The following is a 15486-nucleotide window of genomic DNA, read 5'->3' as shown; positions in this document are numbered from 1 at the left end:
ATTCCACAGAACAGGGGCATGATAAGAGAAAGATCTGTGACCCGCAGACTTTTTAATCACCCTAGGGACACAAAGTAGTCCTGCACCCTGAGAATGCAGAGCCTGGGCCAGTACATAGGGTTTAATTAGGTCAGCTAAGTAGGGAAGGTTAGAAGCAGAACCTTAAAATCTGATCTCACAGGGACAGGAAGCCAGTGAAGAGATGTCAAAATGGGTGTAATGTGGTTAAAGTTTTTGCTTCATGTCAAAGGTCTGGCAGCAGCATTTTGAACCAATTGGAGACACTAATGCTGGACTGTGATAAAGCAGAAAACAGAACATTGCAGTTGTCCAGTCTAGAAGAGACAAACACATGAATCAGGATCTCAGCATCAGCCATAGACAGGATCGGACAAATCTTCGCTATATTTTGCAGGTGGAAGAAAGAAGTCCTCGTAATATCTCTAATGTGGAGGTCAAAGGACAACGCAGGATCAAAAATTACCCCCAAAATTACCCCAACTTTGTCAGTGTGATGTATGACACACGAGTCTAGGCTAAATGTTAGCTGGTCAAATTGATGCCGATGTCTCACTGGACCAAGAATCATCATTTCAGTCTTATCAGAGTTTAAAATAATGAAATTGCTAGACATCCAGCTTTTCACCGATGCAAGGCAATCTTCTAAGCATTTTATGTGGATGAGATTACCAGCAGTTATCGGCATGTATCACTGAGTATCACTGAGTAAGACGGGCTGCTGTAGAACCCCAACATTCATGTCACTAAGGTTAGAGGTACTGTTATTGTACAAAACACAGTGAGAATGACTGGTCAAATATGACGTCAACCACGCAAGGGCACTCCCAGTAATCCCAAAATGATTCTCTAGCTTATCGAGTAGAATATGATGATCCACAGTATCAAACACAGCACTAAGATTGAACAGCACCCGAACCGTAGTGGTGTCCAAATCCATTGCAAGCAGAAGATTATTCACCACTTTTGTGAGAGCTGTCTCTGTGGAATTATATTTTTTGAAAACAGATGGCTCAAAGAGATTATTCTCAGTAAGGTGGGCCACGAGTTGTCATGAAACCACCTTTTCCAGAATTTTAGAGCAAAATGATAGATATGATATCGGCCTATAGTTTTTCAATATACTAGGGTCAATATTAGATTTCTTAAGGGCCCCTTCACATATAGTGCAAAGTTTGGTCAATGTGTGCACGAAATGCACATGAAGTAGGAATGGTGTGCAAAACTTGTAAAATCATCCCTGCCTCGAACGCCTCATACACCTGTTGCTGCAACTTTTTGCGCACACCAGTAGCTGAAAGACAGAGTGTGCGCTGTGCGAGCCCATCAATCCCTCTCGTGGCAGGTGTCAGCCAAATTCCAGCTGACACATATGAACATCTAACACCGCTCGTTTGGCACTTAGAAAATGTGTGGCCATCCGCGCTCTTGGCACGACAACAGTCTGCAGTCAATCATTGTCATGCTGGCAGAGAAATTTGTTTAAGTTCGTCCGAGTGTGGCTTTGGTGTGTGCGCTGAACTGACAGGAGTTGTGTCCGCCTACTGAAGTGGCTGTGGAGATCTGTTGATCTGGATATCCCAGCTGGTCAACACGTACTGTGTTTGGACAGACAGGGACTAACAACTGCCCACTGTGATGTGCGTGTGTCTGTTTGCTGTCATCACATGGACATAAATAAAAACATATATCACTGCACGCTTCCTCAGGCTGCCCCCAGGTTGAAACGGACCGTCAGATCAGAACACGCAGCGGGCGATCTGACTTTCACGTCACCCACATGAGCTCTGTTCCATATGATGGTGTGAGTTCTGGTGCGCCATCCACAGGAAACATGTCGGGCAGGACACATGCTCAGTCCGGCTGGACATGCGCCAGCAGATGTGGACATGAAAAGAGCGAACTGCTTCTCATTCATGGCATTCCATGACTGTGTGTCTATGACCATGGGTCATCTACAGAGGAACAGATGGATCATATTTGTATTGCCCGCTTGATAAGAGGGATTCAATATAAAATGCTGTGTTTTTGATGGTGTATGGTTTTATTTTTTTTAAATACATCCATCTCTTTGTTGATTTCAGGCATTTTCCCCACACCGTTTACAGGCCAGTGCTGTTGAATCACGACATTCCGTGAGACTGGGTTGATGTTTTCCTAAGGTCACAACAGAATATTTTGACAATGCTTGACAGATGCTTCCCAGATGGTTTGAAACAGTCATATTGGGTTTTTGGCTATATTTAAAGTTTTCTAAAAACAGGAAACATCAATCAAAACATTGTTTGGGAATGTGCATGTGGCATGAGGAGAACTGCAAGAAGCAATATTCAATTTAACTCCAATAATTAAAAAAAAAACAAAAAAAAAAAAAACATCCACGATTATAGTCCCATGGCATGTTTTGCATGATATATCAAATGAAAACTTCAGTGTTACATTTTGAGTAAATTCCTATATACCCTAACCTTAATGCATACATGTGCAACACCCACTTTGCTTTAGACATTCAGAAACACGTGGGTGATTCTTAGACTATGGGCACTTATTATGTCCTTTGATCATATTGTATGAAAAACAGAAAAAAGGGGAAATTTCACACTTTTATAGTTATCTTTACAATGAAAGTGTGATAAGAAATTTGTTCTAGTAGTCTATGATGACTTTTTCACCTTTTTTCAGCATCATTATATGCAAATATTGCCGTTTTGTGCTTGTCTCATACCCAGACTTTTGATCTTCAATGATAAAAATGAATGGTAAAAAAACGTTTTTTCTAATGTTTTAAAATATCTCTGAATAAAATATCAGTAAAATAATCAAAACATAATTGGGGTATTCAATGTCATACAACTGTTGTGATTTTTTTAAACAAAATGTATTACTCAACAAAAATATAAACGCAACACTTTTGGTTTTGCTCCCATTTTGTATGAGATGAACTCAAAGATCTAAAACTTTTTCCACATACACAATATCACCATTTCCCTCAAATATTGTCCACAAACCAGTCTAAATCTGTGATAGTGAGCACTTCTCCTTTGCTGAGATAATCCATCCCACCTCACAGGTGTGCCATACCAAGATGCTGATTAGACACCATGATTAGTGCACAGGTGTGCCTTAGACTGTCCACAATAAAAGGCCACTCTGAAAGGTGCAGTTTTGTTTTATTGGGGGGGATACCAGTCAGTATCTGGTGTGACCACCATTTGCCTCATGGAGTGCAACACATCTCCTTCGCATCATCCATGAAGAGAACACCTCTCCAACGTGCCAAACGCCAGCGAATGTGAGCATTTGCCCACTCAAGTCGGTTACGACGACGAACTGGAGTCAGGTCGAGACCCCGATGAGGACGACGAGCATGCAGATGAGCTTCCCTGAGACGGTTTCTGACAGTTTGTACAGAAATTCTTTGGTTATGCAAACCGATTGTTTCAGCAGCTGTCCGAGTGGCTGGTCTCAGACGATCTTGGAGGTGAACATGCTGGATGTGGAGGTCCTGGGCTGGTGTGGTTACACGTGGTCTGCGGTTGTGAGGCTGATTGGATGTACTGCCAAATTCTCTGAAACGCCTTTGGAGACAGCTTATGGTAGAGAAATGAACATTCAATACACGAGCAACAGCTCTGGTTGACATTCCTGCTGTCAGCATGCCAATTGCACGCTCCCTCAAATCTTGCGACATCTGTGGCATTGTGCTGTGTGATAAAACTGCACCTTTCAGAGTGGCCTTTTATTGTGGCCAGTCTAAGGCACACCTGTGCACTAATCATGGTGTCTAATCAGCATCTTGGTATGGCACACCTGTGAGGTGGGATGGATTATCTCAGCAAAGGAGAAGTGCTCACTATCACAGATTTAGACTGGTTTGTGGACAATATTTGAGGGAAATGGTGATATTGTGTATGTGGAAAAAGTTTTAGATCTTTGAGTTCATCTCATACAAAATGGGAGCAAAACCAAAAGTGTTGCGTTTATATTTTTGTTGAGTATAGTTGTCCCACACTATTGCTGTAATTTCCACCACAACACTGTAATGTCCCTTTAAACAGTTTGTATGAAAGATTGTTTGGGTAGTTTCTATGGAGATAAACACTGACATCAGAGCACATGTATATAGCGCCAAATCACAACAAACAGTTGCCCCAAGGCGCTTTATATTATAAGGCAATGGTGTGGTGGAAATTACATTTACAAGGCCAATAGTGCCCATAGTTAAAGAATCACCCACATGTTCATGTTTTGGGTATGGAGCGGTTTTGTTGTGATTCCTGCTGGCTAGTTGCACTCTCTCTCCTGACCTCATCAGTGGAGCTCAAATTGGGAACACCTGTGGTGGCTCAACACCTGCAATCAATCATCCTGGCAGTATATAAGTCCTTGTCTTTCTACCCATCCTCACCAGAGTGCCCAGTTTCCTGAATAGTATAGCTGGCAGCATTTCCTTTCCCTGTGGTCCTTGTGGGCATTTTTTGCACCCTTTTGAACTGTGTTTTTGTGGACTAATTCTAAGTTTGTTTCTGTCTCCAGATTCTTCACTACCACTGCAATTGATTCCAACTGTTTGTTCCTGGTTTTTCATAACAGGTTCAGGGTTAAAATATCCACAATAACAAGGAAAAGACATCTTATCACTCTATTTGCTCAGATAATCAGCAGTCTTTATGTTGATGATGTCATCATCAACAATCATCATCAAACTGGGATATACAATGAAAAAAATTGAAGATTGGCATAATATTTATTTAGAGGATGTGACAAACAGTGACCATAAAAAGTCGGTCACGGTCACCAGCCTTAAAAAAAAAATGCAACCACTGGTGACCTTGAAACGGAGGTCAAGATCACCGGCCTTTGAACCCATGCGAAGTACTCCTCCAAGGCATGTACCCACCAAGTATGAAGTTTCTACAAGCAAAAGGTGCCGAGCTACGTTGTGGCAAAGGATTTGACAGTTGTGATCATTGGTGACTAGGTCAAGGTCACTAGCCTTTGAACCCATGCAAAGTACAAAGTACCAAGGCATGTACCCACCAAATATGAAGTTTATGCGAGCAGTAGGTGCCAAGCTACGTTGCAGCGAATGAATTGCGGCCCGACAGATGAACTGACGGACAACCCAGATGCTATATGCCCCACCTCGCAAGTGCCATATGGGGCATAATAATTGGGACACATATAATATATCATACGAGGTGTGTTAGAAAACTATTCAACCTTTTTATTTTTTGCAAAAACCATATGGATTTGAATCACGTGTGATTGCATCAGCCAAGCTTGAACCTTCGTGTGCATGCGTGAGTTTTTTCACGCCTGTGGGTTGCGTCATTCGCCTGTGAGCAGGCTTTGAGTGAGCACTGGTCCTCCCCCCTCGTCGGATTTCCATTGTGAGGAAAATGTCTGAATGGCTGGAGCAGCAATGCATCAAATTTTTCCAGAAACTGTGAGAAACAGCCAGGTGGACACCATTCGGAAAATTCAGATGGCTTTCAGGGACGATTTTATGGGCATCACACAGATTAAGGAGTGTTACAGCCGGTTTAAAGACAGCGCACAATGGTGGAGGGTGCGCCGCGCTCTGAGCGGCGATCGACAGGCTGAAACGACCAGATCATTTCCAAACTGAAGGCTGTGTTGATCCGGGACGTCGTCTGACTACCACAGAAATGGCAGAAAAGGTGGACATAGCACTTTCTGGCAAATTCCTCTGTTAAAGGAGAATTTGTCATGAAAACAGGAGCGGAGGAATTCGCCACGGAGCCGTTAATGGCGCAGAACGAAAGCACCTCCGTGTTGGTCTCACAGGACATGTTGTGGCATGCCCAGATCTTTGACAATTTCTTGGATACTCACTCGACTGAAAAGCCACCCAAAGCCGTCTGAATCTTTCGAATGGTGGAAGAGCTGGGCTGTCCTGTGAGACTTCCAACAGGGAGGTGCTTTTTGTTCTGCGCCATTACGCGGCTCCGTCCTGACGCGCAAATTCCACCGCACGTCTTTCATTACAAAATCTCCTGTAACAGTGTAATGTGCCGAAAAAGTGCTATGTCCACCTCTCTTGCCATTTCTCTGGTAGTCAGACGACGTCCCGGATCAACACAGCTTTCACTTTGGAAATGATCTGGTCGTTTCAGCCTGTTGATGGCCGCTCGAAGCGCGGCGTGCCCTCAGCCGCTGTGGGCCATCTTTAATCCAGTTGTAATGCTCCTTAATCTGTGTGATGCCCATAAGATCTTCACCGAAAGCCATCTGAATTTTCCAAATGGTTTCCACCTGGCTGTCTCTTACAGTCTCTGAAAAAATTTTGATGCAGCAAAGCGGCAGTCGCTCGGCCATTTTCCTGACAATGAAAATCCGCCGAGGGGGCTCAAAGCGCCTCACACAAAGCGTGCTCACAGGCGAATGACGCAACCGACAGGTGTGAAAAAACTCACGCATGCGCACAAAGGTTCAAGCTTGGCTGATGCAATCACACATGATTCAAATCCATATGGTTTTTGCAAAAAATAAAAAGGTCAGATAGTTTTCTAACAGACCTTGTATGTGTCATATATCTGGCCAAAAATATGTACACATCTTTGTGCATATTTTAGATGCTTTTACAATGAATTTTTCCATGGGACTGGGATGTCTACAAAAACACACGTGTGCTAGTTTGAACACTTTGAACAAGTAATTATTTAAATATGTATATGCTTATTTGAAATGGGACAATGCATATTAATCAACATTGTTACATGTAAATATGCCGGATTATAGCAGGATACTAATTTGCATCCGTAGTCCCAGTAACATAGAAACAGACCAAGACCACACAACATACCAAAATAAATTAATCATGACAGAAAAACAATTAAAACAGAATATACAGTAGTGTTCAGAATAATAGTAGTGCTATGTGACTAAAAACATTAATCCAGGTTTTGAGTAGATTTCTTATTGCAACATGGGAAACAAGGTACCAGTAGATTCAGTAGATTCTCACAAATCCAACAAGACCAAGCATTCATGATATGCACACTCTTAAGGCTATGAAATTGGGCTATTAGTAAAAAAAGTAGAAAAGGGGGTGTTCACTTTGCTTGTTGGATTCATGTACTAGAGCAAGAACAAACATGTTATTTTAGGGTTTACAAATGTTTTTGATCATTAAGCCTTATTTTAAAAAACTTGACTTATAGTTTGTAAAACTAAATTTAGTGGAAGTTAACTGGTTTGCTATAATGATTTTCAGACCAAGCATTCATGATATGCACACTCTTAAGGCTATGAAATTGGGCTATTAGTAAAAAAAGTAGAAAAGGGGGTGTTCACAATAATAGTAGCATCTGCTGTTGACGCTACAAACTCAAAACTATTATGTTCAAACTGCTTTTTTAGCAATCCTGTGAATCACTAAACTAGTATTTAGTTGTATAACCACAGTTTTTCATGATTTCTTCACATTTGCAAGGCATTAATTTTGTTGGTTTGGAACCAAGATTTTGCTTGTTTAGTGTGCTTGGGGTCATTGTCTTGTTGAAACACCCATTTCAAGGGCATGTCCTCTTCAGCATAAGGCAACATGACCTCTTCAAGTATTTTGACATATCCAAACTGATCCATGATACCTGGCATGTGATATATATAGGCCCAACACCATAGTAGGAGAAACATGCCCATATCATGATGCTTGCACCACCATGCTTCACTGTCTTCACTGTGAACTGTGGCTTGAATTCAGAGTTTGAGGGTCATCTCACAAACTGTCTGCGGCCCTTGGACCCAAAAAGAACAATTTTACTCTCATCAGTCCACAAAATATTCCTCCATTTCTCTTTAGGCCAGTTGATGTGTTCTTTGGCAAATTGTAACCTCTTCTGCACATGTCTTTTATTTAAGAGAGGGATTTTGCGGGGGATTCTTGCAAATAAATTAGCTTCACACAGGCGCCTTCTAACTGTCACAGCACTTACAGGTAACTCCAGACTGTCTTTGATCATACTGGAGCTGATCAATGGGTGAGCCTTTGCCATTCTGGTTATTCTTTTATCCATTTTGATGGTTGTTTTCCATTTTCTTCCACGTGTCTCTGTTTTTTTTTGTCCATTTTAAAGCATTGGAGATCATTGTAGATGAACAGCCAAAAATGTTTTGCACCTGTGTATAAGTTTTATAACTTTTTTTTACTAATAGCCCAATTTCATAGCCTTAAGAGTCTGCATGTCATGAATGCTTGGTCTTGTTGGATTTGAGAGAATCTACTGAATCTACTGGTACCTTGTTTCCCATGTAACAATAAGAAATATACTCAAAACCTGGATTAATCTTTTTAGTCACATAGCACTACTATTATTCTGAACACTACTGTATATACAAATAGCTCAGGACTGGGTCAGGTCATAGCAAAATCAAGGACTGAGACATTGCCCGGTATGGCAGAGATGGGGTCCCAGCCTGCAGCCAGGCCTGGGGTTGGGACTCGCGTGTGAGCATCTGGTGGTCAGGCCTTAGCCTATGGGGCCCGGCTGGGCTCAGCCCGAAAGAGCGACGTGGACCCGCCCTCCTGTGGGTTCACCACCTGTAGAGGTGGCCATGGGGGTCAGGTGCAGAGAGGATTGGGTGGCAGTCGAGGGCGGGTGGCCCGGTGGCCCGGTCTGCACTCACAGCTCCTGGCTGTTGTGATGTGGAACGTCACCCCACTGGGGGGAAGGAGCCTGAGCTTGTGCTGGAGGTTGAGAGATACCGACTAGAGATAGTCGGGCTCACCTCCACGCACAGCTGGGGCTCTGGTACCCAACTCCTGGAGATGGCTGGATGCTCTACTTTTCTGGCGTTGCCCATGGGGAGAGGCGGAGAGCTGAGGTAGCATTGCTTATTGCTCCCCAGCTCAATCACCATGTGTTGTGTCCCTACGCCTTCGGGTCAGGGACAGGTCTCTCACTGTTGTCTCGGCCTACGGGACGAACGGCAGTGCAGAGTACCCGACCTTCTTGGAGTCCCTGGGAGGGGTACTAGATAGTGCTCTGACTGGGGACTCCTGGAATTGGGACAGTGAGCCCTGGAGGGGGGTGATTGGGAAGCATGGCCTCCCTGATCTGAACCCGAGTGGTGTTCAGTTGTTGGACTTCTGTGCTAGTCACAGTTTGTCCATCACGAACACCATGTTCGAGCACAAGCATGTCCATAAGTGCATGTGGCACCAGGACACCCTGAGCTGGAGGTCAATGATTGACTTTGTAGTTGTATTATCTGACCTTCGACCACGTGTCTCGGACACTCAGGTGAAGCGAGGGGCTGTGCTGTTGACTGATCACTACCTGGTGGTGAGTTGGATCCACTGGGAGGGGAGAAAGCTGGTCAGACCTGGCAGGCCCAAACGTATTGTGAGGGTCTACTGGGAATGACTGGCGGGACTCTGTGTCAGCGAGGTATTCAACTCCCACCTCCGGGAGAGCTTCTCCCAGATCCCAGGGACGTTGGAGACATGGAGTCCGAGTGGACCATGTTCTCCACCTCCATTGTCGATGCGGCCGCTCGTAGCTGTGGTCGCAAGGTCTCTGGTGCCTGTTGCAGTGGCAATCCCCGAACCCGGTGATGGACACCGGAAGTAAGGGATGCCGTCAAGCTGAAGGAGTCCTACTTGTCTTTGTTGGTAAGTGGGACCCCGGAGGCAGCTGACAGGTACTGGCAGGCCAAACGTGCTGCAGCCCATGCAGTTGCAGAGGCAAAAACTCGGGTCTGGGAGGAGTTCGGGGAGGCCATGGAGGGGGACTATCAGTCAGCCTCGAAGAAATTCTGGCAAACTGTCCGACGTCTCAGGAGGCGGAAGCAGCTCTCCACCGGCACTGTCTACAGTGTGAATGGGGAGCTGTTGACCCTGACTGGGGATGTTGTCGGGCGGTGGAAGGAATACTTCGAGGATCTCCTCAATCCCATCGTTAAGTCTTCCAAAGAGGAAGCAGAGACTAGGGACTCAGAGGCAGACTCATCCATCATCCAGGCCGAAATCACTGAGGTGGTCAGAAACCTCTTCGGTGGCAAGGCTCCTGGGGTGGATGAAATCCGTCCTGAGCACCTTAATTTTCTGGATGTTGTGGGACTGTCTTCGTTGGCACGCCTCTGCAACATGGCATGGCAGTCGGGGACAGTGCCTCTGGATTGGCAGACCGGGGTGGTGGTCCCTCTGTTTAAGAAGGGGAACTGGAGGGTGTGTTCCAACTATAGGAGGATCACACTCCTCAGCCTTCCCGGTATTGTCTATTCCAGAGTACTAGAGAGGAGAATTCGACCGATAGTCGAACCTCGGATTCAGGAGGAGCAGTGTGGTTTTTGTCCTGGTCGCGGCACACTTCACCAGCTCTACACCCTGCGTCGGGTGCTCGAGGGTTCATGGGAGTTCGCCCAACCAGTCCACATGTGCTTTGTGGCTCTGGAGAAGGCAGTCAACCGTGTACCTTGGGGCGCCCTGTGGGGGGTGCTCCGGGAGTACGGGGTCTGGGGTCCTTTGTTAAGGGCTATCCGGTCCCTGTACCACCGCAGCAGGAGCTTGGTTTGCATTGCCGGTAGTAAGTCAAACCTGTTTCCAGTGCACGTTGGCCTCCACCAGGGCTGCCCTTTGTCATGGGTTCTGTTTATTACCTTTATGGACAGAATTTCTAGGTGCAGCCAGGGTGTAGAGGGGGTCTGGTTTGGGAACTACAGAATCTCATCTCTGCTGTTTGCAGACAATGTGGTTCTGTTGGCTTCATCAAATCAGGACCTTCAGTGTGCACTGGGGCAGTTCGCAGCCGAGTGTGAAGTGTCCGGGATGACAATCAGCACCTCCAAATCCAAGGCCATGGTTCTTGACTGGAAAAAGGTGCCTTGCCCTCTTTAGGTCAGTGGAGTGCCCATGCCTCAAGTGGAGGAGTTTAAGTATCTCGGGGTCTTGTTCACGAGCGAGGGATGGATGGAGAGTGACATCGACAGATGGATCGGTGCAGCCTCTGCAGTGATGCAGTCGCTGTATCGAACCATCATGATGAAGAGAGAGCTTAGCACGGGGGCAAAGCTCTGGATTTACCGATCGATCTACGTTCCGACCCTCACCTATGGTCATGAGATTTGGATCATGACCGAAAGAACGAGATTGCTAGTACAAGCGGCCGAGATGAGTGTCCTCCGCAGGGTGGCTGGGCGCTCCCTTAGAGATAGGGTGAGGAGTTTGGTTACTTGGGAGGAGCTCGGAGTCGACCCGCTTCTCGTCCACGTCGAAAGGAGCCAGGTGGCTCGGGCATCTTTTCCGGATGCCCCCTGGACGCCTTGCTGGAGAGGTGTTCCGTGCACGTCCCATCGGGAGGAGGCCCCGGGGAAGACCCAGGATACGCTGGAGGGACTACATCTCTCGGTTGGCTTTGGAACTCCTCGGGGTTCCCCCGGAGGAGCTGGGGGAGGTGTGTGTGGATCGGGAGGTCTGGGCGGCTTTGCTTGAGCTGCTGCCCCCATGACCCGACTCCGGATAAAGCGGAAGAAAATGGATGGATGGATATATATGCAAATATTAACAATTCAAAGTAGCAATAATTGATAGTTATTAAGCAGCTGACAGGTCGAGGAACCAAAATAGTTTTATGATGGGTGTTGAGGTGCAAAAGTACTGTATTAAAATAACAAGTGCTACGTGCAAAGTGCTTCAGTGCCTGGTTGTAATTCCACATTACAGTACTAGGTTGTATTGCACATTGCCCAATACACTCATTTGCACATGCACAAGTGTAAATATTGCACAGGGTGTCATACACAAGTTTATAGTGTAAAGACTACTAAACCCTTTAATAAACTAAAATACACAAGGGCATTGTGTACATACGAGGTCTGTCCATAAAGTGTCGTACCTTTTTATTTTTTTTAAACTATATGGATTTGATTCATGTGTTTTCACGTCAGACAAGCTTGAACCCTCGTGCGCATGCGTGAGTTTTTCTACGCCTGTCGGTGACGTCATTCACCTGTGAGCACGCCTTGTGGAAGGAGTGGTCCTGCCCCGTCGTCGGATTTTCATTGTCTGGAAATGGTGGAATGATTTGGGGGTTTTTTCCATCAGAATTTTTTCAGAAGCTATTAGAGACTGGCACCTGGAAACCATTCGAAAAATTTATCTGGCTTTCGGTGAAAATTTTACGGGCTTCACAGAGTATAAGGACTGTTACTACAGCTTTAAGGACGGCCCACAATGGCGCTCGGCGCGCCGCGCTCCAAGCCGCGACGACAGGCATGAACCACCAGATTATTTCTAAACGGATGGCTGTGTGGAGCTGGGACCGTCGTGTGCACTTTCTCTGGTTATCACAAGAGCTGGACATCAACTATTTTCCGGCAGATTTCACTTTTAACAAGAGATTTTGTCATGGAAAGCCGCACAGAGGCTTTGTGCATCACGACCGATTCGCTGTTCGAGCAAGACAAAGAACGCCTCCGTTTCGGCGTGTCAGAGGACAAGTTGCGACATGCCTATCTCGGCTTTCAATGCTTACCAGTCAAGTGAGTTATAAGAGAAATTGTGGAGAGCTGGGCATGTCTGAACTTGTCCTCTGACACGCCGAAACGGAGGCGTTCTTTGTCTCACTCGAACAGCGAATCGGTCGTGACGCACAAAGCCTCCGCGCGGCTTTCCACGACAAAATCTCTTGTTAAAAGTGAAATTTGCCGGAAAATGGTTGATGTCCAGCTCTTGTGATAACCAGAGAAAGTGCACATGACGGTCCCAGCTCCACACAGCCATCCGTTTAGAAATAATCCGGTGGTTCGTGCCTGTCGTCGCGGCTCGGAGCGTGGCGCGCCGAGCGTCATTGTGGGCCGTCCTTAAAGCTGTAGTAACAGTCCTTATTCTCTGTGAAGCCAGTAAAATTTTCACCGAAAGCCAGATAAATTTTTAGAATGGTTTCCAGGTGCCAGTCTCTAACAGCTTCTGAAAAAATTCTGATGGAAAAAAACCCCAAATCATTCCGCCATTTCCAGACAATGAAAATCCGACGACGGGGCGGGACCACTCCTTCCACAAGGCGTGCTCACAGGCGAATGACATCACCGACAGGCGTGGAAAAACTCACGCATGCGCACGAGGGTTCAAGCTTGTCTGACGTGAAAACATATGAATCAAATCCATATAGTTTAAAAAAAATAAAAAGGTACGATACTTTATGGACAGACCTCGTATAACTGAAAAAGAAACACGAATGGTGCCTCCACAGTTAGAATAAATAGATTAAATAGAATAATAAATAGAATAAAGAGTTCTTATAACCACTCTGTGCTGTTGTGATTCACTTCAGAATTATACGGGTTAAGACTCAAGTACTGCCTAATTTCAGCATTGAGAATAAAGGTCTTACATATCAAATATTTTCTAACATTTGTATAGTCCAAGCCATTTAACCTAATATGTATATGTCACAGACATGAACGAGCGAAGCTATTCAGCATCTCGACATGTCATTTACATCCTTCATATATATTTTCTTCAGTAAATGCTTTTGGGGAGCATTAGCATGGCTAAAACTCTTCAGCAACATAGGATATGTCACATTTTACAGTGCCTATGAGACCTTTCATGATAGCTGATTTAGCAAAGGCCTCAGCATCAGGTGCATTGTTGATCACAGTAGAAAATACACTGTGGACTGCCCCTGTGGGTTGGTTGCCTTTATAGGCATAACCTGGTATATAATTTTCTGTGGCCTTAATATCAGATATTGATGGGTTTTTGTGGATCACTTATGGAAACAATTATGGAAATACCTCCATTGGCACACCAACCTTGTGTATGAAATTGTGAATTTTGAACTAGATGGGGATGGTCCCTTGGCATTTCAAGGTGGAGGCATTTGTTCTTGTCATGCATGGATTAGATCTCAGGGGTTTCCCAGGGTTGTTTTCAGGGCCAAACTCCATCTGTCATAATTTTTTGTTTTAATATATTTATTAGAAAACATCACAGAAATTACAGAATTACAGAAAAATTACAGAATTGTGTTCTCAACATGTTTTTTTATTTATTTATTAATTTTGTTTTTTACATATATAACAAAACCCACCCACATACAAAACCTAAAATAACTACAGGAAAACTACAGAAAAAAAAGGGCAAATCTCAAGATGGGTCAGAAAAGAAATCCAAAAAGCATTGCCATTTCATAATGAATTTGTTCGGGCAACCACGTCTGGAATAGTGGATTTTCTCCACTTTCAGGAAAGACATAACATCATTAATCCACAGTGTGGGAGAAGGGGACTGAGTGGCTTTCCAATGTAACAACAGATGGCGTCTGGCTATTAATGATGTAAAAGCCAAAACCTCCAATTGATCAGCTGAGTACTGACGATAGTTATCAGGAAGACCAAAAATTGCCAGATGTGGAGAAACCCCGACAGATTTAGAGAAAACCCTTGAAAGTGTATCAAAATAGGTTTGCCAGAAACGTGTCAGAGACGGGCAAGAGAAAAACATGTGTGTCAGGTGACACGGCGAGCCGCCACACCTGTCACATGTGTCTGCCACGTCTGGGAATATCCTCGACAACCTGGCCTTGGAGTAATGGCATCTAAAGAGAATTTTGTACTGAATAAGGGTCAGCCGGGCACATATGGAAGCCTTATGAATTCTATCCAGTACTGAATCCCACCAAGCTACATCAAAGGTCAATCCCAGCTCATGCTCCCAGGCCTCCTTAGTACTCACGGTAGTGGGTTCCTCATAAGATAAAATAGTATTATAAATCTTGGAAATTAGGGATTTCTGGGAGGGCTTCAAATCGAGAAAGTCGTCACAAATCTGTGTGGGAGGAAAAAGAGGGAATGAGGGAAACAGAGATTTAGCACAGTTCCTTACTTGGAAATATCTAAATAAGTGTGAGGATGGAATGGAATATTCCACAGTAAGGAATGTGAAAGTACAAAAAAACACCATTTTTGTAAAGATCCTTAAAACACTTAATGCCCTCATCGTACCACTGGGTAAAAGTAGCATCAGTAAACGCAGGCTTGAACAGGTGATTTTTCAATAATGGAGCTAAAGATGAGGGTAATCCTAATTTAAACTGCTTTCTGAACTGGGACCATAGTTTGAGGGTAGGACAAACCACCGGGTTAGTAGTAAAGCCAGAGGGGTTGATGGGTAGCGGGCTGGTCAGAAGTGCGGGCAGCAAGGACCGAGGACATGATTGTGCTTCTAAACGACACCAGGGGACCATCATTGAGTTCGACCAAAATACAATTTTGCAAATATTAGCTGCCCAATAGTAAAATTGGAAATTAGGTAAAGAGAGGCCCCCATCAAATTTACATCTCTCAAGTACGGTCCGACGAATCCTGGGGACTTTACCTTTCCATAAAAAATCCGAAATAGCCTGATTAACAGTTTTAAAAAATACCTTGGGTAAGAATAATGGCAAACACTGAAACAGAAACAAAAACTTAGGCAAGATGGTCATCTTAATAATATTA

The sequence above is a fragment of the Thalassophryne amazonica genome, chromosome 3 (genome assembly GCF_902500255.1).
Source record: "Thalassophryne amazonica chromosome 3, fThaAma1.1, whole genome shotgun sequence".
Lineage (NCBI taxonomy): Eukaryota > Metazoa > Chordata > Actinopteri > Batrachoidiformes > Batrachoididae > Thalassophryne > Thalassophryne amazonica.
The sequence above is the reverse complement of the archived record's forward strand: the minus strand, read 5'-3'. Positions refer to the sequence as shown.